Genomic DNA, 27,014 nt, shown 5'->3' with positions numbered 1-27,014 from the left:
CATGGAAAAGGGAGAGAGACAGCAGTGCCACATTGTATCAGGACCACGATATTAAACTAGATTTCAATCAGACGGTAGGCCAGAGACGGTTCATCCTAACCTGAGAAACAGACTTACATACATCCTCATACCCATAGCCATCCACACCAAGTGGCAGAGCATGGCCATCAGTCAGCATCCAGACTAGGGAAGAGATTGAGGGGACGAAAGAGAAACCTTACCAGAGCAGCGCAAATACATATTCTACTGTATAATCACCACACCCTTCCAGGGTCTTTCAAAACACATTGAAAATAAAATGTATTCCATGAAACATTGCATCTCCCAAAAATCCCCTTGTTAAATTGCTGCTAACATTTTGGTCAGTGACCTGCAGTCAGTACGAAATTAGAGCAGGTTTTCCTAAAAGGGGCACGAACGACCTCAAAATGCCACACTTGAAGTTCTCTCAACCGTCATGTTCAAAATGAACCCATTCATGTGTGATACTATCCCTCTCATTGTCATCCTGTCTCCTCCGTGACACACACACAGACACGCACGCACGCAAGCCTGCACACATATACACACTCACAAACACACACACACACACATTTCTTCAGAGGCCGCCCAATATTACTCAATGGCTAGGTTACTTACCCAATCAGAGACACCATCTGCTCCACTATGTGCCTGCTGAAGGTTACGATCACTAACAGTTTCTGTAACGAAGAAAGAGAGACAGTCAGTCAGTAGACCATGAGGTCATGGGGGGGTACATACAGGCCCGGCCGGGGAAGTACACTCATGGTTCGATCATTAATACTCCCTATGTTGTACCCTCTGTAGTCAACCACCACCACACTTGGTGACTGACAGGCGTTAGCCCAAAACCAGCAATGAAGTGGCCCTTTGTCATCAAGGCCAGAAACAAAAGTCTGAGCCCCTATGAATCATAACCAATGCACTCAGGTCAGGGACATTACTGTACACAGGCAGGCTGTCTCTAGGGGGTGAGGGAGGGTGTGGGGCTACTGTTGATACATAGAGAACAGACACATGCAAAAATACTATACTATACTATGGTATAAAGTCCCCTGTAGCTCAGTTGGTAGAGCATGGCGCTTGCATTTACATTTACATTTAAGTCATTTAGCAGAAGCTCTTATCCAGAGCGACTTATGCCAGGGTTGTGGGTTCGTTTCCCACGGGGGGCCAGTATGAAAATGTATGCACTCACTAACTGTAAGTCGCTCTGGATAAGAGCGTCTGCTTAATGACTAAAATGTAAAAATATTCACTGTAGTGTTTTTTCGGACATGACTGTAGTATAATGTAGTATTTACAGTTGACTATAGTTTAAATAATGTAGTAAAAAAACTGTAATATATACTATAGTAATTACTGTAGTGTTTTTACTGTAGTATATGGGCAATTCGGTAACTGATGATGCTGAGACTCAGATTTTTCACTTTAAAATGTATGTCAAACAAAAAACAATGATTGCAACATTACACAAACAGCACAAACTGTCATTCTGTTACCAAACTTTGCATCTGCACTGTTCTTCAAGTAAATGTAGTTCTTGTGCATAGAGTTGCATGTTTAAAAAAAAACAATTATTGTTTTTTGTTTGACATACATTTTAAAGTGAAAAATATTTTACTGTGAAATTGCCCATATGATATAGTAATTACTGTAGTGTTTTTGCGGACTGTAGTATACTGTAGTTTTTACTATAGTGTTTTTTTTTTATTATCTTTGACATAGAAGTGTGGGCTTTCTCCTTGAGGAAACCTACTGGAGAAATACTAAAAGAGCACATTTTGGGGTCTAAACTGGGGTCTAAACGGATAGGTTCAGACCTTCTGCTCTTTTCTATATACACTGAGTATACCAAACATTAGGAACACCTTCCTTATATTGAGTTGCGCGCCCCGGGTCTGTAGTGACGCCTCAAGCACTACGATGCAGTGCCTTAGATCGCTGCACCACTTGGGAGGCCCGTCTTTTCCATTCACCCTCTGAATGGCACACATACACAATCCATATCTCAATTGTCTCAAGGCTTAAAAAATCCTTCTTTAAGCTGTCTCCTTGGGATATGGGGGAGGGAATGGACAGGGTATATGCAAATTAAATACTGTAGTATTACTATAGTAAAAAAATAAAAGTAGTGTTTTTGCGGACATTACTGTAGTATTTACTAGTGTTTTCTTGTAGATAATACTGTGATATTACTATATTATTCTACAGTATACTACAAAATTATATAGTAAGTACTACACATGATCGAGGGATACTACAGTGTGTAGTATAGTATTCTACAGTATACTACAGAATTCTATAGTAAGTACTGTAGTATTCTATAGTAAACTGTAGTACCCTGTAGCTCAGTTGGTAGAGCATGGCGCTTGCAATGCCAGGGTTGTGGGTTCGTTTCCCACAGGGGGGCAGGTATGAAAATGTATGCACTCACTAACTGTAAGTCGCTCTGCATAAGAGCGTCTGCTAAATGACTAAAATGTAAAAGTAGTATTTTTTCATGTGGGCAGCTGAAGAGGGGGGTGTGTGGAGGGGGATAAGGAGGAGGCGGATTAGGGCTATTGAGGGGATGGAGGGATCAGGAGGAGATGTGTCACTCCTCTCAGACAGCAGTTCTTAACAGTAAAAGGGGGGTTTTGGGGAGATTGTGTTCCTGTCCAGTCTGATTCCTGCTTACTCATTGCCACAGACGACACAGGAGACATTACAGTTCAATCAGACCGTATTAGGGAGCTCAATAAGGCTCTGTTTACCATTCAGTTACTGTTCAGCTCCGAACTGAGCAGGCAAACAGGAAACAATGGGTCTGGGAGAGACCCACATAACAAAGACCAAGTCTTACAAACATGTTTTTGCCCTCTTCTCTATGGACTCATGAAAACCTCTAAGGGAAGTTCACAGGTGTAGCCCTTTCCTGCAGTCAAATGACCTAGTGGCCTCATGGGTAGAATGTTATTAATATGTTTCATTAATTCATAATTAATAAACATTATATATATTTTTATGTGTCAAACGGTTTTGTTACATTTAAGTATTCTGTGATGTATTTAAAGTGTAATATTGGGACGCAAACTCAAAATTGAATACATTTCAACTCTATATCTGACATGGTACAGGTGTCTTCTTTTTTTAAAGCCCATAACCACATGTGTGAGGTGTATACTTCTGTTTAAAAGTAGATTTGTTTAAGACTACCAAGAAACACTCTTTGTGACCCTGATTTAGCCAACTGCAGTTTAAGGTTAACAAGATGATACTACCCCATTATACCACTCATATAGGGAATCAACATTCGAGTGGGTTCTCACAATGGCAATGTGCGCCTGTTGAAACCCATTGAAATACAGAGCCCATAACTAAACTAGTAGGAATGTGGAAGTCAGGGAGGCTATCATGGAGATTACTTCTCTTCTATTGTTTAGACCAGACTGTGTGTCACGGGTACTGAAGGTAAAAGGCAATGGCAGAAACTTCTGCTTAACAATAAACTATTTCCTCTGAGCTTTTACTGTCCACTTCATAATGCAAGGACATTTACTCATGTCTCCGCCCAGCTAAACCAAACTGAGCTATTTCAACATTTTACAATTAGGACTATAAAACCTAAATTCCTTAAATGTTATGATATAATTTTTGATAGTTCCTATCAATATTTCAAAACCTAGCCACATCACCACAGTACCGTCAGAAAACCAGATCCAGTTTAGAGTATGACAGGGTTAAGAGTTATGAAAAGGCCTTCATCCTCTGGGCCTCGTGTCATTGTTGACAGGAACAGATTGTTGTTGTGAACCTGAACGCACCACCTGACCTGAAGGTAAAACCCAGTTATCCAGCTCTCAAAGGGCCTTCCCTTTGAGGTGGCTGAGTATTACGCCCACACAGAAAACACATTGAGGTGGCCCAGTATTACGCCCACACAAAAAACACCTCCAAATCCCCCTAGTGCATTGTTCCTCTGCTTTGACCCACAAGGGAGAATGTTCACCTGTTCACCATTACAGTCTATCATATTGCCTCTCCATTCCCACTCTTACATGACAACAACTATACAGCTCTGTGACTCACAGTACAGTATAGTGTCAATGTAAAACAACAAAGAAGTGCAGTCTAATAAAATTGAATTCTCTGCATTCTTTCCAGACTTAACACAATGGGGAAAAGAACAAGAGAAGCTGAGAGAACAGGAGTTTGTTCAGAATGTTCAGATAGAAATGTATTGTTCACACAGGACATGATCTGTCAGGTATAGAGCATTGTGTCAGCGATATAACGAGGGCACTACGTTCATCCACCTCTGGCCTGCTAGCCCCCCTACCTCTACGGAAGCACAGTTCCCGCTCAGCCCAGTCAGAGCTATTCGCTGCTCTGGCACCCCAATGGTGGAACAAGCTCCCCCACGACGCCAGGACAGCGGAGTCACTGACCACCTTCCGGAGACACTTGAAACCCTACCTCTTTAAGGAATACCTGGAATAGTATAATAGTAATCCTTCAACCCCCCTTTACTACCACTGTCTTTTGTCTAAACTAACACCTGACTTATTTCACCTGCTAGCACTGACTTGTTTAAAGAAATGTACTTATTGTGATCGAGATGTAGTTGTCCCCGATTGCACTGACTTTGCTCACAGCTGCTTGTTTGAAGAAGTGTACATACTGTGATCAAGATGTGGTTGTCCCACTGGCTATCCAAAGTTGAACGCACCAATTTGTAAGTCGCTCTGGATAAGAGCGTCTGCTAAATTACTTAAATGTAAATGTAAATGTATATTCTCTGTAGCTCAATTGGTAGAGCATGGCGCTTGTAACGCCAGGGTAGTGGGTTCGATCCCCGGGACCACCCATACATAAAAATGTATGCGCACATGACTGTAAGTCGCTTTGGATAAAAGCGTCTGCTAAATGGCATATTATTATTATTATTATTATTATTATTACATTTCTATCCTCAACACAGAATGTTTCATCTCACTAAATACACCACAGGTCGACCCCAGCCAGTTGTGATGGTAAGCCAGGTTCAGTTTCCAGTGTGGTGTGTCATTGTAAAGCTGGCCCTGGCCGTGTCAGACAAGGAGGGGCACACCTCTGATCCTGCCTGGATGTGGAGAAAGTCATCGGCCCAGGGGACACCAGACCTAATCGGCTCTATGATGCTGCTGCCCACGCCACTATCTGTATCATCACAGACAGTGTTCATCTTCTGTACAATAGGGTTTTCTCTATGGCCACCACCCATACAACAAGGTTTCCCTCACTACTAGAGTATCTAGAGAAAGTTAGCCAAGTGAATTTAACATTACTAGACAGATAATGAGGACGAACTTTCTTTTTATTTATCAATCTTATTGAACCTTACATAATGAATCAGCTTACTCAATTGGCACTCTACAGTCTTTGGTCATGTTTTGTATTTTGATTTATAAAATAATTTATAGAGGATTTAGAAAGATAATCCAATAAGCATACAGACACTGTCTAACAAAGTGTATTAAGTCTTCAATCCATCCATGCATGGGGAAAAACTGATTCAACTTTTACACAATAATCATCAGTAAAAACACTTTTCAGTACAATAAATAAAATACAGGTTCCTTATTCACTTTTCTCAAGTGATTCAAAAATCTTCTCTCTACTAAAGTACAGTATGTACAGTGAGGGAAAAAAGTATTTGATCCCCTGCTGATTTTGTACGTTTGCCCACTGACAAAGACATGATCAGTCTATAATTTCAATGGTAGGTTTATTTGAACAGTGAGAGACAGAATAACAACAAAAAAATCCAGAAAAACGCATGTCAAAAATGTTATAAATTGATTTGCATTTTAATGAGGGAAATAAGTATTTGACCCCTCTGCAAAACATGACTTAGTACTTGGTGGCAAAACCCTTGTTGACAATCACAGAGGTCAGACGTTTCTTGTAGTTGGCCACCAGATTTGCACACATCTCAGGAGGGATTTTGTCCCACTCCTCTTTGCAGATCTTCTCCAAGTCATTAAGGTTTCGAGGCTGACGTTTGGCAACTCGAACCTTCAGCTCCCTCCACAGATTTTCTATGGGATTAAGGTCTGGAGACTGGCTAGGCCACTTGAGCCACTCCTTTGTTGCCTTGGCCGTGTGTTTTGGTTCATGGTCATGCTGGAATACCCATCCACAACCCATTTTCAATGCCCTGGCTGAGGGAAGGAGGTTCTCACCCAAGATTTGACGGTACATGGCCCCGTCCATCGTCCCTTTGATGCGGTGAAGTTGTCCTGTCCCCTTAGCAGAAAAACACCCCCAAAGCATAATGTTTCCACCTCCATGTTTGACGGTGGGGATGGTGTTCTTGGGGTCATAAGGCAGCATTCCTCCTCCTCCAAACATGGCGAGTTGAGTTGATGCCAAAGAGCTCGATTTTGGTCTCATCTTACCACAACACTTTCACCCAGTTCTCCTCTGAATCATTCAGATGTTCATTGGCAAACTTCAGACGGGCCTGTATATGTGCTTTCTTGAGCAGGGGGACCTTGCGGGCTCTGCAGGATTTCAGTCCTTCACGGCGTAGTGTGTTACCAATTGTTTTCTTGGTGACTATGGTCCCAGCTGCCTTGAGATCATTGACAAGATCCTCCCGTGTAGTTCTGGGTTGATTCCTCACCGTTCTCATGATCATTGCAACTCCACGAGGTGAGATCTTGCATGGAGCCCCAGGCCGAGGAAGATTGACAGTTATTTTGTGTTTCTTCCATTTGCGAATAATCGCACCAACTGTTGTCACCTTATCACCAAGCTGCTTGGCGATGGTCTTGTAGCCCATTCCAGCCTTAGGTCTACAATCTTGTCCCTGACATCCTTGGAGAGCTCTTTGGTCTTGGCCATGGTGGAGAGTTTGGAATCTGATTGATTGAATGCTTCTGTGGACAGGTGTCTTTTATACAGGTAACAAGCTGAGATTAGGAGCACTCCCTTTAAGAGTGTGCTCCTAATCTCAGCTCGTTACCTGTATAAAAGACACATGGGAGCCAGAAATCTTTCTGATTGCTAGTGGGTCAAATACTTATTTCCCTCATTAAAATGCAAATCAATTTATAACATTTTTGACATGCGTTTTTCTGGATTTTTGTTGTTGTTATTCTGTCTCTCACTGTTCAAATAAACCTACCATTAAAATTATAGACTGATCATTTCTTTGTCAGTGGGCAAACGTACAAAATCAGCAGGGGATCAAATACTTTTTTCCCCTCACTGTGTGTGCGTGTGTATATATATATATATATATATATATATATATACACACACATACACACAAAAGTACAGTGGGGAAAAAAAGTATTTAGTCAGCCACCAATTGTGCAAGTTCTCCCACTGGCCTGTAATTTTTATAATTGGTACACGTCAACTATGACAGACAAATTGAGAAGAAAAAAATCCAGAAAATCACATTGTAGGATTTTTTATGAATTTATTTGCAAATTATGGTGGAAAATAAGTATTTGGTCACCTACAAACAAGCAAGATTTCTGGCTCTCACAGACCTGTAACTTCTTCTTTAAGAGGCTCCTCTGTCCTCCACTCGTTACCTGTATTAATGGCACCTGTTTGAACTTGTTATCAGTATAAAAGACACCTGTCCACAACCTCAAACAGTCACACTCCAAACTCCACTATGGCCAAGACCAAAGAGCTGTCAAAGGACACCAGAAACAAAATTGTAGACCTGCACCAGGATGGGAAGACTGAATCTGCAATAGGTAAGCAGCTTGGTTTGAAGAAATCAACTGTGGGAGCAATTATTAGGAAATGGAAGACATACAAGACCACTGATAATCTCCCTCGATCTGGGGCTCCACGCAAGATCTCACCCCGTGGGGTCAAAATTATCACAAGAACGGTGAGCAAAAATCTCAGAACCACACGGGGGGGACCTAGTGAATGACCTGCAGAGAGCTGGGACCAAAGTAACAAAGCCTACCATCAGTAACACACTACGCCGCCAGGGACTCAAATCCTGCAGTGCCAGACGTGTACCCCTGCTTAAGCCAGTACATGTCCAGGCCCGTCTGAAGTTTGCTAAATAATAATAATAATATGCCATTTAGCAGACGCTTTTATCCAAAGCGACTTACAGTCATGTGTGCATACATTTTTACATATGGGTGGTCCCGGGGATCGAACCCACTACCCTGGCGTTACAAGCGCCATGCTCTACCAATTGAGCTATAGAGGACCATGCTAGAGTGCATTTGGATGATCCAAAAGAGGATTGGGAGAATGTCATATGGTCAGATGAAACCAAAATAGAACTTTTTGGTAAAAACTCAACTCGTCGTGTTTGGAGGACAAAGAATGCTGAGTTGCATCCAAAGAACACCATACCTACTGTGTAGCATGGGGGTGGAAACATCATGCTTTGGGGCTGTTTTTCTGCAAAGGGACCAGGACGACTGATCCGTGTAAAGGAAAGAATGAATGGGGCCATGTATCGTGAGATTTTGAGTGAAAACCTCCTTCCATCAGCAAGGGCATTGAAGATGAAACGTGGCTGGGTCTTTCAGCATGACAATGATCCCCAACACACCGCCCGGGCAATGAAGGAGTGGCTTCGTAAGAAGCATTTCAAGGTCCTGGAGTGGCCTAGCCAGTCTCCAGATCTCAACCCCATAGAAAATCTTTGGAGGGAGTTGAAAGTCCGTGTTGCCCAGCGACAGCCCCAAAACATCACTGCTCTAGAGGAGATCTGCATGGAGGAATGGGCCAAAATACCAGCAACAGTGTGTGAAAACCTTGTGAAGACTTGCAGAAAATGTTTGACCTGTGTCATTGCCAACAAAGGGTATATAACAAAGTATTGAGTAACTTTTGTTATTGACCAAATACTTATTTTCCACCATAATTTGCAAATAAATTCATTAAAAATCCTACAATGTGATTTTCTGGAATTCTCATTTTGTCTGTCATAGTTGACGTGTACCTATGATGAGAATTACAGGCCTCTCTCATCTTTTTAAGTGGGAGAACTTGCACAATTGGTGGCTGACTAAATACTTTTTTTCCCCACTGTATGTGGACACCCCTTCAAATTAGTTGATTCGGTTATTTCAGCCACACCCGTTGCTGACAGGTGTAGAAAATCGAGCCCACAGCCATGCAATCTCAATAGACAAACATTGGCAGAGCAATGGACTTAAAGAGCTCAGTGACTTTCAACATGGCACCGTCATTGGATGCCACCTTTGCAACAAGTCAGTTCGTCAAATTACTACTGCTAGAGCTGCCCCGGTCAAATGTAAGTGTTATTGTGAAGTGGAAACGTCTAGGCGCAACAACAGCTCAGCCGCGGAGTGGTAGCCACACAAGGTCACATAACGGGACCGCTGAGTGTTGAAGCGCATAACGCGTAAAAATCGTCTGTCCTTAGTTGCAACACTCACTACCGAGTTCCAAACTGCCTCTGGAAGCAACGTCAGCACAATAACTGTTTGTCGGGAGCTTCATGAAATGGGTTTCCATGGCCGAGCAACCGCACACAAGCCTAAGATCACCATGTGCAATGCCAAGCGTTGGCTGTAGTGGTGTAAAGCTCACCGCCATTGGACTCTGGAGCAGTGGAAACGCGTTGTCTGGAGTGATGAATCACGCTTCACCATCTGGCAGTCCGACGGACGAATCTGGGTTTGGCGGATGTCAGGAGAACGCTACCTGCCCCAATGCATAGTGGCAACTGTAAAGTTGGTAGAGGAGGAATAATGGTCAGGGGCTGTTTTTCATGGTTCGGGCTAGGCCCCTTAGTTCCAGTGAAGAGAAATCTTAAAGCTACAGCATACAATTACATTCTAAACGATTCTGTGCTTCCAACTTTGTGGCAACAGTTTGGGGAAGGCACTTTCCTGTTTCAGCATGACAATGCCCCTGTGATGCACAAAGCGAGGTCCATACAGAAATGGTTTGTCGAGATCGTGTGGAAGAACTTGACTGGCCTGCACAGAGCCCTGACCTCAACCCCATCCAACACCTTTGGGATGAATTGGAACTCCGACTGCGAGCCAGGCCTAATCGCCCAACATCAGTGCCCGACCTCACTAATGCTCTTGTGGCTGAATGGAAGCAAGTCCCTGCCGCAATGTTCCAACATCTAGTGGAAAGCCTTCCCAGAACAGTGGAGGCTGTTATAGCAGCAAAGGGGGGACCACCTCCATATTAATGCCCATGATTTTGGAATGAGATGTTCAACGAGCAGGTTTCCACATACTTCTTGTCATGTAGTGTATGTATCCCTGAGTGCAGCTGCTGCTTTCACAAAATGGACGACAGACCCTGCTTTCATTGCACAAAATGGCCTCCATACACTCTCAGCTGAGTACAGCACAGGAGGATCCCTCCTTATCCTCTACATAGCTTTACTATCATGTCTGAAATATTCATATTCAAAACAAATTAAAGCCTTGATTGATCAATTCTATACGAAAAAAGGTTACTTTGTGAACATTTTATATCAAACTATGGACCTGAAGTAGCCTCTTTGTCATGACAAAAAATACATAAGAAAAGTGAGTTGTGTGCAAGACTTTAATGTAAAAAGTTTATTATCCAACGAGCAGATTTCCACATACTTTTTGTCATGTAGTGTATGTATCCCTGAGTGCAGCTGCTGCTTTCACAAAATGGACGACAGACCCTGCTTTCACTGCACAAAATGGCCTCCATACACTCTCAGCTGAGTACAGCACAGGAGGATCCCTCCTTATCCTCTACATAGCTTTACTATCATGTCTGAAATATTCATATTAAATAAATGTAAATGTAAATGTAAATATATTCAAAACAAATTAAAGCCTTGATCGATCAATTCTATACGAAAAAAGGTTACTTTGTGAACATTTTATATCAAACTATGGACCTGAAGTAGCCTCTTTGTCATGACAAAAAAGACATAAGAAAAGTGAGTTGTGTGTGCAAGACTTTTGTAAAAAGGTTATTATCCAAGAGCGCGCATTTCTGCCATGTGCTGGTATACAGTACACTCACCTGAATGTGCATATTGACTATGGCTTTCCCAATTAGCGTTGCTCCAAAAAAGGTCCAAAAGGGGACTAGGGAATGGCCACGTTATAACTGCCAGGTCAAACAGTGGATTTGGAATCTGGAGAACCAGAGAATATATATTAAATATCAGAAATGAATATGGATAACTGACAACAATTATAGAGCAAAGAAACAACTTTCCTCTATATAAGAGTGCAGGTCCTCAATATGCTTCAATATGCTTCAATATTGTTCAGTCCAAACACAGTTTTGTTAAATGCGCCTATGTTTTAAATATTTAGCACTGACTGGAGGTATCTAACAGATTAGTAATACAATGACTAAAATACCCAGAATAAAGATAGCTTTATATTAACAATTATAATTATTAATCTGTTCTGTCTGCTGGTTTGAGGATTGAGCCATCAGCAGTTCACTTTAAATAGACAGACAGTTTCATTATGCACAGAATTGCTCTTTTAAGGTTTGAATTTAAACTGTAGTCACTTTCTTGTATTTTCAGACATTAATAGGGGTGATTTATTTTATTTTATAGAATATAGTTGATATGTGATTTCACTTACAGAGGCGCAGGCTAGAATTCCAAAGAATCCAACCCTCTGAACCATTTTCTGCACTGCTAGTTTTGCTCTGGTGGCAAAGTCCTGAGAAGAATAATAGCAAATATTAAGAAGATTATTCCACATTTTGTTATGTTACAAAGTGATATTGAAATGGATTTAATTGTACTTTTTTGACAACGATCTACACAAAATACTCCGTAACGTGAAAGTTGAAGAAAAATTATAACATATAAAATAAAAAATAAAACACTAATATATGTTGATTAGATAAGTATTTAACCCCCTGAGTCAATACATGTTAGAATCACCTTTGGCAGAAATTACAGCTGTGAGTCTTGGAGAGTGCTACTCAGTAATGTGTTGTATTGGATTTGCCCCAAACATAACACTTTGTATTCAGGACAAAAAGTTAATTGCTTTGCCACATTTTTTTCAGTATTACTTTAGTGACTTGTTGCATACAGGAAGCATGTTTTGGATTATTTTTTTTCTGTACAGGCTTCCTTCTTTTCACTCTGTCAATTAGGTTAGTATTGTGGAGTAACTACAATGTTGTTGATCCATCCTCAGTTCTCTCCTATCACAGCCATTAAACTCTGTAACTGTTTTAAAGTAGAACTGACAATCATAAAAAACAGAAAATCATAACATCAGTAAAAAATATTAAATTCCCAGTTTATGGTACAAAACCAACTTTATAAGAGGTTTTAAAAATTGGTTCTATTTGACTCAACATTCCATCACCTACACAAAGGAATTGTTGGCAGAATAGATGGATGCATTTCTTGGTAGTCCAAAAAATATTGCTACCAGGTTGTAAATTACAGCTGGCCTGGTACATTGTTTGCTGCCTCTATTCGGGATGCACTGTTTCATTTCAATGACAACATTTTCAAAAATGGACGAATGTAACTAGGGCTGGGAATGTCAATACAATCAAACTAGCAAGGGCAATGATCACAAGTCAGTCATAATGCGGCTAATAGGCTAGTGTATCAATTTATGTAGCAAGCTAAAAACACGGAGCCTAACGTTAGCTAGCTAGCTAGCTGCTAGGAGGATGTCATGCCATTGGAGGAGTGGGTGAGTGACTGACCTTTTCCCCTCATATCGTTTTTCAGTGGCTATACACAGCTAGAGATGCAGGTGTCATTTGGTTAGCTAGCAAGAACTTGAACAACTGTTATCCAGTTAGCATATATCTTGCGTTTGAAAATTCACCTCTGACTATCTACTCCGATTTCAGAGCACTCTCGTCTGAGTGTGCCAGAGCGCAGAATAACTGATACATTTACAAACGTAAAACCAGCTGAATATGACCAGTGTCAGAAAACGTAGGCAAAAAAAGTAAGTTAGTCACGAACACTCTAGATAACATGCAAACAGCCTAACCAGCTCTGCTATGGCGAGTAAAATGTTCAGAGTGAGGTGTTCTCTCATTTGTGTCTGGAAGTAGCCATCTAGCAAGCTAGCCAACTTTAGCCAGTTAGCTTGGGTGCTTGGTTGGAACAAGTATACATTGGCAAGCAAGCTGCAGAAGGATGAGTATGCTACAAATCCCCATCGTTTATCAGTGCAATTCTGAAGGCCAATTAGCTGAAAAAGTTTGAGAGGGTTTATCTAATGTTCCTTTGTTAGATTTTAGCTCATCTTGCTCTGGCTAGCATTAGATGTTGAACTTGTTGAAGTGCATAACTGAGGGAGAGAGAGCCTACCTTTTCATGGTTGTTTGATCAATAGGACTGTAAAGTTCCCAAATGTAAGAGGACTCCTGTGGTGTTTACATATTTGCAGAAATCCATTCAGGTGTATTTTGTGGCTTTTGGCGAATGCATTCTAAAGATCTAAGTTGTGCTGTTGCAACTGTCTGTAAACCCACAGTCCAGTTCAAAGTGAATGATGGCAGGCCCTTGAGGCAAATGGCTTGTGTGTATAAAGGCCTACTGTAGCTCTGATTGGCTATAGCGCACTGGTCTGTGTAGACTCCGGTCTTGGACGAGACAGATGTTTTTATTAGGTTTTATTTACTGCAGTGTCTATTAATTGTCCAAACGCTCAGCCGCTTTCCCACTCTATATTGCTATATAATTTTCACAAATGCCTTAGTATACATAATTCCCAAACATTCTAAGAATTTATGAAAACGTGAAAATGACCATATCTAAGTGCTTGCTTGCCAGAAATTTTTTTAAGTGTCATATTCTTCCTGGGGGTTTATATGAACAGATTTTAATAAGATTTAATGTTGCTTAAAATGCTGTCAGATCCACTTTAAAATCACCATTGGCCTCATGGTGAAATCCCTGAGCAGTTTCCTTCCTCTCCGGCAACTGAGTTAGGAAGGATGCCTGTATCTTTGTAGTGACTGGGTGTATTGATACACCATCCAAAGTGTAATTAATAACTTCACCACGCTCAAAGGGAGATTCACTGCTCAACTGAGGGATCTTACAGATAATTGTATGTGTGGAGTACAGAGATGAGGTAGTCATAAAAAAACAATATTATTGCACAGAGTGAGTCCATGCAATAATGTGTTAAGCAAATCTTTACTCCTGAACTTATTTAGGCGTGCCATAACAAAGGGGTTGAATACTTATTGACTCAAGACATTTGGGCTTTTAATTTTTTATTAATTTGTAAAAATGTCAAAAATCATAATTCCATTTTGACATTATGGGGTATTGTGTGTAGGCCAGTGACACAAAACCTCAATTTATTCCATTTGTAATTCAGGCTGTAACACAACAAAATGTGAATACTTTCTGAAGGCAATCAATAACCTTTTCACTAATCTATGGTGATTAAAAGGTAGAAGGATGTTCTCCTGCACATCTTAAATATATCACAGATGAAAACATGGTAGTAATATTTACTAAGAATACTACCAAAACATTATTATATTATTCTATAATATATCTCTGAACTATCATTGTGAAAAGGTTTCAAAATTGTTTGAGGCAGTCTTAAATCAATCTGAGACGATTCTTGCACAATCCACACAAATGATATTGATCCAATAAAAACAATGAAGTTATTGTCTTTAAGGAATTGCATTTGTTAAAAATGGCTTTGTTTATATTTATTTTATCGTCTCTAAGGAAATATCTTCGGCATGGTGGTGTAAGTCATTTGTGAGTTCTGATGCATTTCTGTCTTTCAAATGATAAATAAATTATACTAAAATAGGGTCGGGGGGGATTTGAGAATATTCAAAAATGTGAAATTATGGGGAATATCAGAAGATTTATTCACTATAGAAAATATATTTACTGTGGGAACAGGACAACCTGGTGTATTTTTTACCATATCTTCTCATTAATATGTTGTGTTTTTAACACATCGACCATAAATATAAAGATAAAAGGAAGTTGGCATTTTATATGTACAAATACATCAGAGAGCAGATAATTGATTAACGAATAATTTGGTTTATATTAACTAAAGCTTTTTCTCTATGAAGTAAATGTACAATTAACATATAGAATTTTGGCAAAAACGGGACATCTTTCTATTTATTTAAAACGATATTCTGACACACTTTACAGACTTTTCCAAGTTATCTACTACCCCACTTATCTAAATACATTATTTTCCTGTATATATCAATACTTCTGTTAACCAAAAAACTTTTGTACGCCCTTCAAAACTGCTGCACACAGTCAATTGTCCTGTCAGTTGTCTAATTGGAACAATCACCCTCTGCAAACTCATCCAAACACCTTTTCTACTGGGACATTATATATTCACATCCCCTAACTGTATCTTACCTCTGGTGACAGTTAATTTTTAATCCAATATCATCAATGTGAGTACAAGACGAGACTTCATGGTCATTTCAATGACTCACATATTCTTACTAATTCTGCTGCTTTTCCCCCCATCTTTCCTGACAACTCAACAAAAGGCTCTTTTGAAAGCAATGACATGGATTTTTCCTCAATATACCTATGCTGGGAAGAGGAGGGTTAAGCTATTGTTGATGTAGTTTAAAATATTTCTGGGAACTGTGACGGAAAGATGGGGGAATTATCCTGGATTGATTACGGTAAATTTGTCATACTTCTGATGATTGTATTAGAATGCCACTAGAGATAACAGTACAAATTGTATGCATGTGCTGATGTGTTTATTTATTAATTTGAGTTTAAATATATATATATTTTTACAGATATTTAACTATGCCAATGCCGTAAGGTTGGTATATCAATTGAAGGGGAATGAAAAATGAAATGTCAATACTTTTGAACTAAAAACACACTGGGGGTAATGTGTGACCTCATGTTGAGGGTATTGTCTCATTTATATGTATAGATTTGTATTTATTATTGCTAAAAGTACATACAGACTTCTATTAATTGGACTCTAAAAATATATTCTGTAGATATTGATTGTCCCAAGGCTGAAACATTTAATTTGTTTGATATGAATTGATAGAAATATGGGTGTTGTAAACTGCATATTTAATACTTCATCCCTTTTATTATAAAACTCAAATCTTTCCTTTGATATAAAATGTAAAATACATTTGAATTGTGAGCAAAACATTCAGTCTAATTGAAGGAATATTTAGGAACATGTTTTACCTCTCTAAACAATATGTTAAGCTCCAACCAGAGAACTTAATGTAGTTATTAGAATGGTATTTCCTATTTGACTGGTATGATCTGTACATGAGGTGGTATGCATGTAAAAAAAAATATCAAACTAGAACAAAATGTTTATTTTTTTAGGAGGAATGACGGGAATCATTCACTACCTTTTAGTATCAGGTCATCTCTCAGGCTAAATCTGATATGAGGCATAAACCTTAAAATCAACTCTTAACTGATCCAGAACTCAAACTGCCATCTTTCAGATGACTGTAATTACCATATTACTACTGGTTAATGGTTTTTATTTCATCCGTTTAATTGCTATAATTATTTTTGATATTAAAACTGCCCTCAAATCAGACAGGACGTGCCCCCCTGCATGAGCAATATCCTCATCCAAATCATCAAGTTCTACAAGAAATTGATAAAACATCAATGCATTATGAAAAGTGCTTATTCGCAATAAACTAAACATTAACACAACCTAAATGTATGGGGTAAAATGTTTATCTATAGGACTTTCACCTTTGTTTCACACACTTACCAGTCAATTTAAACTTGAGAGGTTGAACTTGACTGGGGGAGGGTAGTAAGATATGAGCATGCCAAATATGGTCAACAAAGCAGTAGAGTAATGGTGCCATTTTTTCAAGGGCAGGAGCCGGCCCACAGGAAATGTGGGGTAGAATAAAAGAAGGCGGGCCCAACTGACATCCACTCTGATTGGCTCACATTTTGAAATTCTCCCTCAGATTTGATCCAATCACAAGAGCTTTCCACAAGGATAAGCCTGCTTCTCTAATTCTAGCCTTCTGTTCCAGATTCTTTATTCCTTTTTTTTTATTTTATTTTTTTTATTGGGAGACGGAGCTGGTTGTCTTGGGGGAAGGAATGTGTATGTGGCAGCAGGTAACGTTGGGCCAGTAACCGAAAGGTCGCTGGTTCGAATCTCCAAGCCTACTAGGTGAAAAATCTGTCTGTGCCCTTGAGCAAGGCACTTAACCCTAATTGCTCCTGTAAGTCGCTCTGGATAAGAGCGTCTGCTAAATGACTAAAATGTACATGTTTACAGCTGAACCACTCTGGACCGTCTGTTGACCACAAACACCTGACAACCGTAGAGGATTTATGTTTCAATAACTAATAACTGTTAGGAAAACAAGCACCGTTTAGTCATTTATTAGATTACATGATATTTGCATTGGTATTGTTTACCAAGTTAGTAGAGTTCTGGATTTCCCCTCACTTGACTGGTATGGATGAGTGAAAGGAAAATTGCTACCTCACAACCGAATGAAGTGAAGGTCCCAATGGGCAGGGATATCGTGTGTATACACGTGACGTTGTGATTTGCTAGAGGGACTCCCCGTGTGTGTACCTTCTGGACCACAAAATTGTCTATCTTACATGACCAGTATTCAGAAATCCAGACACCACACAACGTGTATTGTATGCAGCTCATGGAAAATCACCACCTTGGCCAGGCTTCCACCCATGGCTGCTTCCCTCCCGCCCCCGTCACTGCACGACGTGCTGTTCCCCAGGGCAGGGCTTACCAGCAATTACATTTTGGAGATCTTGTCAAGGGTGCAGGGTCATTAAAACCATGGGAGCATGGCTCCAGCCTTTTGCTCTCCGTATCTTTACTCAGCACTCTGTACCACTACGCCCCCACATCAAGATAATACCTACAGTGTGAAGTAAAAATCACATGTTTGATCTGCCATTTATATGTTAAGGCTATTACAGTTAGTGGCCCCAGTAACAGCTATGGAGTTTGCTTCTTATTTTTCTCTCTAAATGTATCCAAAAATACATTACCCATCTTTAGGGTAGTGTCTAAAGGTACAGTAGCTGGTCTCCCAAGGTAGGGTGACTGTCAGGGACCTCTTAGTAATGAAATGATGTCAAACACGATGATTACATGGAATCCAGGTTCTATGAATTTGAATGACATTAAATTATCAGAGCCTATCTGAACACATTCTATATTTACTGTTATGGAAAATGTCCACACAAAGGGGACCAATGAGCACTATGTTTAACATAAATAGTTTGAATACCAACGGTTACCGTTGCCAGAGAGATGACGAGAGATTGACGCAAATAGGCAGCCCAGTGGGAAAAAAGGAAACACTCCACACATGTAATGATATAGCAACCCCTATTCTAAATTGTGGGACTCTGTTTATATAAACAAACCAGCCCACGCCATGTTTATGATAACTATTTGCTCTGATATCAATTTATACAATATATGCATGACTCATTGTACTGATGCAAATACGTACTCTAGAATATAAATGTATGGCTTATGATGAACTAAAAGGTTTGAAAACATGTAGGTGTTTGGATAATTAATTATTGTGCTTTTCTGAAGACTTTTGTAGACGTGATTGGGGTTAAGGCAGCGTTTCCCAAACTCGGTCCTGGGGAGCCAAGGGGTGAAGGTTTGGTTTTTTCCCTAGCACTACACAGCTGATTCAAATAATCAACTAATCATCAAGCTTTGATTATTTGAATCAGCTGTGTAGTGCTAGGGCAAAAACCAAAACGTGCACACCTTGGGGTCCCCAGGATGGAGTTTGGGAAATGCTGGGGTAAGGAGTTCAAAAACGTCAAAAATAGGCAGACGACAAAGCAAAGTTAAGTGTCAGTTAAGGAAAAATTTATGCATAGCCTATACACAGGTCAACACCCACGCACAGTTTCTCTCTCTTTCTTTCTCTCTCTTTTTTTCTGAATGAAACTCTTTCACACACAGAGAGACGAGGACACACATCTCCAGAGCGGAGCGGCGCGGCGCAAGGCGAGGCGAGCCGAGCCCCGACGGAGAGATCGCTCAAATTCATCTTATTAACTCCTCACAAGCCTGTTCCCCCTCTCTCTCTTTCACACACACACCACACACAGGCATACACACAGGCAGCAGAGTGATTAAGGCTCCTGACGCAACCCAACCCAATCCCAGCCCCCTACAAAATTCAAATCTATCAACCCCACCAAAAAACGGCCCGAGTCCACGTTGACAAATTCTTTAACAAGCTGTGGTTGAAGGGAAGCTGGTTTTACTCTGACTCACCCCCTCCTTTCAAACAGTTTACTGGAAATAAAGGGTGAGGAGGAGGGAGGGGGCACTTTCAGAGAAGTCACGTGACGGGTCTGGACAAACCACAGCACAGAGAGCCTTTGAGTGGAGTGTAGTAGGCCAAGGAGAGGCAAGGGGGTGGGGGGGGGGAGAATGGCTCTTATTCGGGTTGCAGGAGATACGATCCTGGGAGTTGGCAATCAAGAATTCACAGCGCTGGTAAACCCCTTCCATGCCGGCCAAACACTTAAAAACACAAAACACTTCAGGGAAACCACTGAATCACCAGGCTACCTTTAATTATAGAATGGAAATGCATATAAAAATAACTTTTGGGATGAGGATTCCAGGATTAGTTTTCAGAAACATAAGTATCATCCAAATGTTCCATTTCTGTATGATTTTTAATTTTTTTTAATCAATGCTGACATCAACGTCTGGACCTGCTTAGTAAAGTCATGACTTCATCCTTCTTGAATAGCCGTCTTGAAGGGGGGAAAACCGTGTTCTTCTGCCGTCACTCATATGAGCTTGCGGCAGGAAGTTGGCACGTGCACGTTCTGAGAAATGCCACTGGGTTTAAGTCAAGCTCCTGGCACATTGACACCCCTATGACCTCAGAGTAAGAGAGGAGAGAGTCAGCATCTCCAACCTGCTGTGGAGCCCAAAGACACGTCACACTCATAAATCATCCCTGTTTAACCATTTACTCTCCGCAAACATACAAACTCAACACATCCGATCACACACTTTCTCTCCCATGTTACCATTCAATCACCTCTCGAGTTTCTATAATTGCTATTCTAACCTTGGTTAAAATAACGATTCAATATGAATCCACCGAAACGAGATGTCGATAATCGCTGTGATGTCTTCTCTTAAAAATGTATAGTATAATGAGCATGTGACGCAATAAGCGGCGTCTCTCGCTCTCGGCCAGTGAAAGAATGCCCCCCCCCCGTTGTAGGTGATAGATGGAGGGGGAAGAAAGGAAAGAAAGGCTTCCGACTCATGCAGCTCCTCCGTGGTGTAAGCAACCTGCTGCTGTCCCCACACACACACAGACACACACACACAGTCACCCGGTGAAAGATATCAGGGAGGGAGAGAGAGAGAGACCGAGAGAGAGAAAGGGAGGGATATCAACAGAAATAGAGTGTGTGTGACGGAGACAAAGTGAGAGAGAGCGGTAGAGGGAGAGTGAAAGAGCCTCAGAGTACTAATTCAGACCCAGCAGCCCTGAGGCAGCAGCTCTGTGGTGGGTGACATGTGTTCAAACCTTCTCTCTGAGGATGCGAAACAAAAAACCAACAAGTGTTCCCTGATACCTCGGACACGTCAAAGCTACGGCGGAGAAAATGAAGAAGAAACGACAAGAACGAATCAGAGCGACCAAGATGAATGCATCGACAGACGAAATGCGGCTCTCCACGATGGTGCGTCACACATTCCCTCTCTTTTCCTCTCCTCGCCTTCTCTCTTCCACTTGGTTGGTTCGTTCTGGTGGAGATCCGAGCGGGACTTTATCGGTGTCGGATGATCACTCAACCACTCGATCAGTTCCACCAGTGTCTGTCACACCCTGCTGATCCACCGGATTAAAACACATTGAATCAACGTCATACAGAATGTCAATGAACCTGACGTTGAACGTCAAAGTTATTTTGTTATACTGGCACAAAGTAATCAATGTACAGTTTTGTGTGAGCCTATAGAAATCTATTGAGACCAGATAAAGACTCATTAAAACACATTAATTAACCCTTAAAGCACCTCAATACACATCAATCGCTATTTGACCTAAAAGTCTGATTTAAATTTGAATAGAACAAACCTTTGGTTAGTCTATATCAGCACGTAAAGGAGAACAGGGTCCTTTTTTTGGCATTGGCTTCTCCAAACCATTTGCCTAACTACAGTAACTGCCTAAAGCCCTCAAACTCAACTCTGGACCTTGAAGCCAGTTCCACTGCATTTTTTCATTGTTCCCCTCTAAATCAGGGACCGATTTAGACCTGGGACACCAGCTGTGTGCAATTAATTATCAGGTAGAACAGAAAACCAGCAGGCTCCAGACCTCGTAGGGTAAGAGTTGTATACCCCTGGCCTAAAAGCTGGTTTATACTTTGTCTATGTGTCACTGGTCAAAACAACATTTAATTTATACTCCAGTGGAATGTCTGTAGATCGCCTATGCGACTGTCAGTTTCCTTGTCGCAGACAGATGAAAAAAGTTTAACTTTGACCCTGTCGCTGCGTCCGTTGTCATGATTACCTGACTGAGCCAGCAACAAGACAGTGCCAAAGTTCTAAAATTATCCGGAAGAATGCCATACTTTTATATCGTCCCAACCGTAAGCTATCTTCTGTAATTAGCACGACATTAACTTGTAAATAATTATCTTGTGAGTTTATTTTCCTGTAATAATTTTTACAAAATTGCTAAAGTTAAGACATTGTCAGCTATGATATGTTCATTATTTGAACAGGCTATACAGCTAATGTTAGCTAGCTAGCTAACAAGCTAGAAACTAACCAAAACATTGTTTAGAAAGTTGCTTTTAGTTGCCTGATTTTCTAGATTGACATATACTAAATTCATTTTTAAACGGATGGGTTTATTGGTGTTAAAATACACCAGTTATGCTATTTTGGACCACCAGGCTGCTGATGTCATGCAGCCTGTCATTTCTTTGTTTATACCTTTTCATAACGACAAGTTTGATGTAGGACAACAATAGAATGTTTGTGATGTCACTGCGACAACTGTCTACAGACATGTCGATAGACGAAGTATAAACCAGCCTTGACCGTTTGATCTGTATTGTGTTGAAAAGCGGATACACTCAGAGAAGACAGGTTAAAATTAGGGAGGCACAGAGCAACTGACAATTTTTTTTCTCCCATTCTTTCATTCATGTTTTTAAGTGGGCTGGAAAATAATATTTTGAAATGAAAAATACTGTTTGTCATGGCATTAAGAAAGGCTTTGCCCAATGACATTGCATTGCTACCCACTTAGTCTGAGCAGAGCATTGTGAAAGACAGCAGCACATGACTGCTCCAGGCCTGAGGTGGGGCACTGGGAATGGGTGAGCTAATGTGTGTGTCTGTGTGTGTGTACGGGCGTGCATGTGTGCATGCGCATACACATCCAAGAGTTTTCCAAGAGTTTTTACTACACATGTATACACTCTGAACGTTTAGTTTCACCAAAGTTGCACAAAGGTTGATAGAAAATGACGAGAGAAGGCAGAAGAAACAGAGTGAGACCTGGAGGACAGTAGTGGCAAAACAGGTAGAGCATGAACAGTGAGAAGAGAAAGAGGGAGAAGGAGAGAAAGCAGAGATAGAGAGGGGAGTCCGGAGGAGAGATGGAACGGGTGTAAGCCCGTCTCAGAGAAGAGAGACAGAAAAGGAAAGAAGAGTAGAGAGACGTGTGGTAAGGGTGAGAGACAGAGGGAAGACAACAAATACAGATCGAGGTTGGAATAAGGGTGAAAGGTTACCTGTGGAGTCTCTGCCTGCTCCAGCAACTCTCCAAACTCTTCGTAGTCTTCATCATCAGGGTCTGCTCCGGACAGCCTCGCTGCCTGCGCCATGAAGTAGGGGGGCAGCTCCCCGATGGCCGTGCCCGCTCCCTACACACACAAACACACAAAGGAGAAAAGGCCATATGTGAGAAAGGACCAAGCAACACTTCACAATTCACCATGTACAACACACACCTACAATACTGGCAGTAATTCTCACATGATTTAAAAAATCTCTTTCAAAATTCCACGGGTTTTCACAGGCTTTCAGTTATAAGCCTGCATCACTCCGTGATTTCCGGAGCCGAATTGTGAAGAAAAAACTGAAGAGATTTGAGTGAAACAAATCCTCTATCAGGCAGGTTCAGTGGGTTCATACCTCCAGGAACACGAGGATGAGGGAGCGCAGAGCAATAGACTTAATTAACACAATGAAAAACCTTCAGAGAAACCGAGTGCTTTGGAATTGCTCATAGCTCATTATGGTAATGTTTCCAGGCACAGAGAAACTTGTTAGAAGCGGTGGGGTGAGGGAGGTGAGGAGGGAGAGAGGTGAGGAGGGACGTTTTGGGGTGGGTAGCATGGGTGAGGGAGGGAGGGGAGGTTTTTGGATGGATGGGTGATGGAGGGGAGGAGGGAGGTTATGGGGTGAGGAAGGGAGGGAGGGTAGGGTGTGGGAGGGGAAGGACGGGTGGGGTGACGGAGGGAGAGGTTGGGGTGAGGGAGAGGTGGGTGAGGGATGGGTGAGGGGGTACTTAATCTGGACATCGTGTTCCATGTCAACACAGCAGTCTTTGATGAAACCTGCCAGTTTGCTCATAATGCAGACGTGCCCTAATCTCCAGGGCAGCTGTTTCATTCACTGTACTGCACTACTGTGTGTGTGTGCCAACCTTCTGCCACCTGCGGCACATTTTTTTAAGTGGACACACCACTGTGCCCTTACCGCATAATTACTCTCTGGTGTGGGCACGGCTTGCCAGCTAAACAAACCATGAACCTGCTGTACTGAAATCGGAGTCTTCCTGGTAAAATAGAAGAGGAATGAATGAGGAAAATCACACTTATCCTGGCGTAACTAAAACTATGGTTGTAGAATACACCTGACCTGACTGAACCCTCAGCACTGGAGAGCACTCAACTCTTAATGAGGCGTTATGAAGTTCACACACACAGAGACACACACACTACAGGTGATGATGATAACCCCCTGATAAAACGCTACAGGTGCTGTAGCTTTCAGTTGAGGTGAGATGGGGTGGGCCTTGCAGACGGTCTCTCCAGCAGGCCTGGTCTGGCGCCGTGGATGTAGCCAGAGCAGATACCAGCACAAATCAGCCACCACACACACTTCCTGATCCAGCTACCAACCCACACACACAACAGATCGAGTAGACTGGCATCACCACAGAATACATGATCATTCTTTTTTTTTTCTTTTTTTTTTTTTTTTATGGAGCGGCTGCCTTCCTTTGGCTTAGAGCTCCTTTTTATACATTTCAGTCATTTAGCAGACGCTCTTATCCAGAGCGACTTACAGTTAGTGCATACATTATTATTATTTTTTTCATACCCCCCCCTGGGGAATCAAACCCACAACCCTGGCGTTGCAAACGCCATGCTGAGCTACATCCCTGCCAGCCATTCCCTCCCCTACCCTGGACGACGCTGGGCCAATTGTGCGCCGCCACATGGGTCTCCCGGTCGCGGCCGGCTACGACAGAGCCTGGATTCGAACCAGGATCTCTAGTGGCACAGCTAGCACTGCGAAGCAGTGCCTTAGACCACTGCGCCACTCGGGAGGCGCAGTGGTCGGGAGGCCATATACAGTGGGGAGAACAAGTATTTGATACACTGCCGATTTTGCAGGTTTTCCTACTTACAAAGCATGTAGAGGTCTGTAATTTTTATCATAGGTACACTTCAATTGTGAGAGACGGAATCTAAAACAAAAATCCAGAAAATCACATTGTATGATTTGTAAGTAATTCATTTGCATTTTATTGCATGACATAAGTATTTGATACATCAGAAAAGCATAACTTAATATTTGGTACAGAAACCTTTGTTTGCAATTACAGAGATCATACGTTTCCTGTAGGTCTTGACCAGGTTTGCACACACTGCAGCAGGGATTTCGGCCCACTCCTCCATACAGACCTTCTCCAGATCCTTCAGGTTTCGGGGCTGTCGCTGGGCAATACGGACTTTCAGCTCCCTCCAAAGATTTTCTATTGGGTTCAGGTCTGGAGACTGGCTAGGCCACTCCAGGACCTTGAGATGCTTCTTACGGAGCCACTCCTTAGTTGCCCTGGCTGTGTGTTTTAATTCGTTGTCATGCTGGAAGACCCAGCCACGACCCATCTTCAATGCTCTTACTGAGGGAAGGAGGTTGTTGGCCAAGATCTCGCGATACATGGCCCCATCCATCCTCCCCTCAATACGGTGCAGTCGTCCTGTCCCCTTTGCAGAAAAGCATCCCCAAAGAATGATGTTTCCACCTCCATGCTTCACGGTTGGGATGGTGTTCTTGGGGTTGTACTCATCCTTCTTCCTCCTCCAAACACGGCGAGTGGAGTTAAGACCAAAAAGCTCTATTTTTGTCTCATCAGACCACATGACCTCCTCCCATTCCTCCTCTGGATCATCCAGATGGTCATTGGCAAACTTCAGACGGGCCTGGACATGCGCTGGCTTGAGCAGGGGGACCTTGCGTGCGCTGCAGGATTTTTATCCATGACGGCGTAGTGTGTTACTAATGGTTTTCTTTGAGACTGTGGTCCCAGCTCTCTTCAGGTCATTGACCAGGTCCTGCCATGTAGTTCTGGGCTGATCCCTCACCTTCCTCATGATCATTGATGCCCCACGAGGTGAGATCTTGCATGGAGCCCCAGACCGAGGGTGATTGACCGTCATCTTGAACTTCTTCCATTTTCTAATAATTGCGCCAACAGTTGTTGCCTTCTCACCAAGCTGCTTGCCTATTGTCCTGTAGCCCATCCCAGCCTTGTGCAGGTCTACAATTTTATCCCTGATGTCCTTACACAGCTGTCTGGTCTTGGCCATTGTGGAGAGGTTGGAGTCTGTTTGATTGAGTGTGTGGACAGGTGTCTTTTATACAGGTAACGAGTTCAAACAGGTGCAGTTAATACAGGTAATGAGTGGAGAACAGGAGGGCTTCTTAAAGAAAAACTAACAGGACTGTGAGAGACTGAATTCTTACTGGTTGGTAGGTGATCAAATACTTATGTCATGCAATAAAATGCAAATTAATTACTTAAAAATCATACAATGTGATTTTCTGGATTTTTGTTTTAGATTCCGTCTCTCACAGTTGAAGTGTACCTATGATAAAAATTACAGACCTCTACATGCTTTGTAAGTAGGAAAACCTGCAAAATCGGCAGTGTATGAAATACTTGTTCTCCCCACTGTAGGTCCAGTCCAATGTTCAAATGTGATGCTCCGATTATGTACAGTATCTGTGAATACACTACAACTCATCAATATCCAATCTTATGACGCGTGTGTGTGTGTCTGTCTCTGTTCCTGTGTGTGTTAAGCTATTGTGACACAAACAATAAGGAAGTCACGAGCTCTCTGTCCCTCTGAGTAGAGTACAAGGGGCCGGGTAAAGGGGAGCCAGCCCAGCGGAAAGCAACTCTGTTGAGGGGAAAGGTCCCCAGCAGCAGCAGTAGTAGCAGCAGCAGCAGCAGTAGCAGTAGTAGTAGTAGCAGCAGAAGTAGCAGCAGTAGTAGCAGCAGCAGTAGCAGTAGTAGAAGCAGCAGCAGTAGCAGTAGTAGCAGCAGTAGTAGCAGCAGCAGTAGTAGCAGTAGCAGTAGCAGCAGTAGTAGCAGCAGCAGTAGCAGTAGCAGCAGTAGTAGCAGCAGTAGTAGTAGCAGCAGCAGTAGCAGCAGTAGTAGAAGCAGCAGTAGCAGCAGCAGCAGTAGCAGTAGTAGCAGCAGTAGCAGCAGTAGTAGCAGCAGCAGCAGTAACAGCAGCAGCAGTAGTAGCAGCAGCAGTAGTAGTAGAAGCAGCAGCAGTAATACTCTGTTCCCCACGCCCAGTAACATGTGAAATGTGCTCTAGACCAGAGTAAGATAATAGCTTCCATTTCTAATTTTCTGTCAGCTTAGAGGAAAATGTAAAATACCTCAGTTCACCACAGGTCATAGAGATG

At 41.9% G+C, this 27,014-nt stretch overlaps 1 non-coding gene and 1 pseudogene across 1 annotated transcript; both read right to left on the bottom strand.

Moving 5' to 3' along the window:
* Nucleotides 1-27,014, bottom strand: part of LOC121574538 — a 106,859-nt pseudogene that overhangs the window by 25,544 nt on the left and 54,301 nt on the right.
* LOC121574559 lies at nt 1,754-1,806 on the bottom strand. The gene has a single exon (XR_006002227.2). It is a non-coding gene; the product is annotated as a U7 small nuclear RNA (small nuclear RNA).

The sequence above is a fragment of the Coregonus clupeaformis genome, chromosome 9 (genome assembly GCF_020615455.1).
Source record: "Coregonus clupeaformis isolate EN_2021a chromosome 9, ASM2061545v1, whole genome shotgun sequence".
NCBI lineage: Eukaryota > Metazoa > Chordata > Actinopteri > Salmoniformes > Salmonidae > Coregonus > Coregonus clupeaformis.
This window is presented reverse-complemented; position numbering and strand designations above follow the sequence as displayed.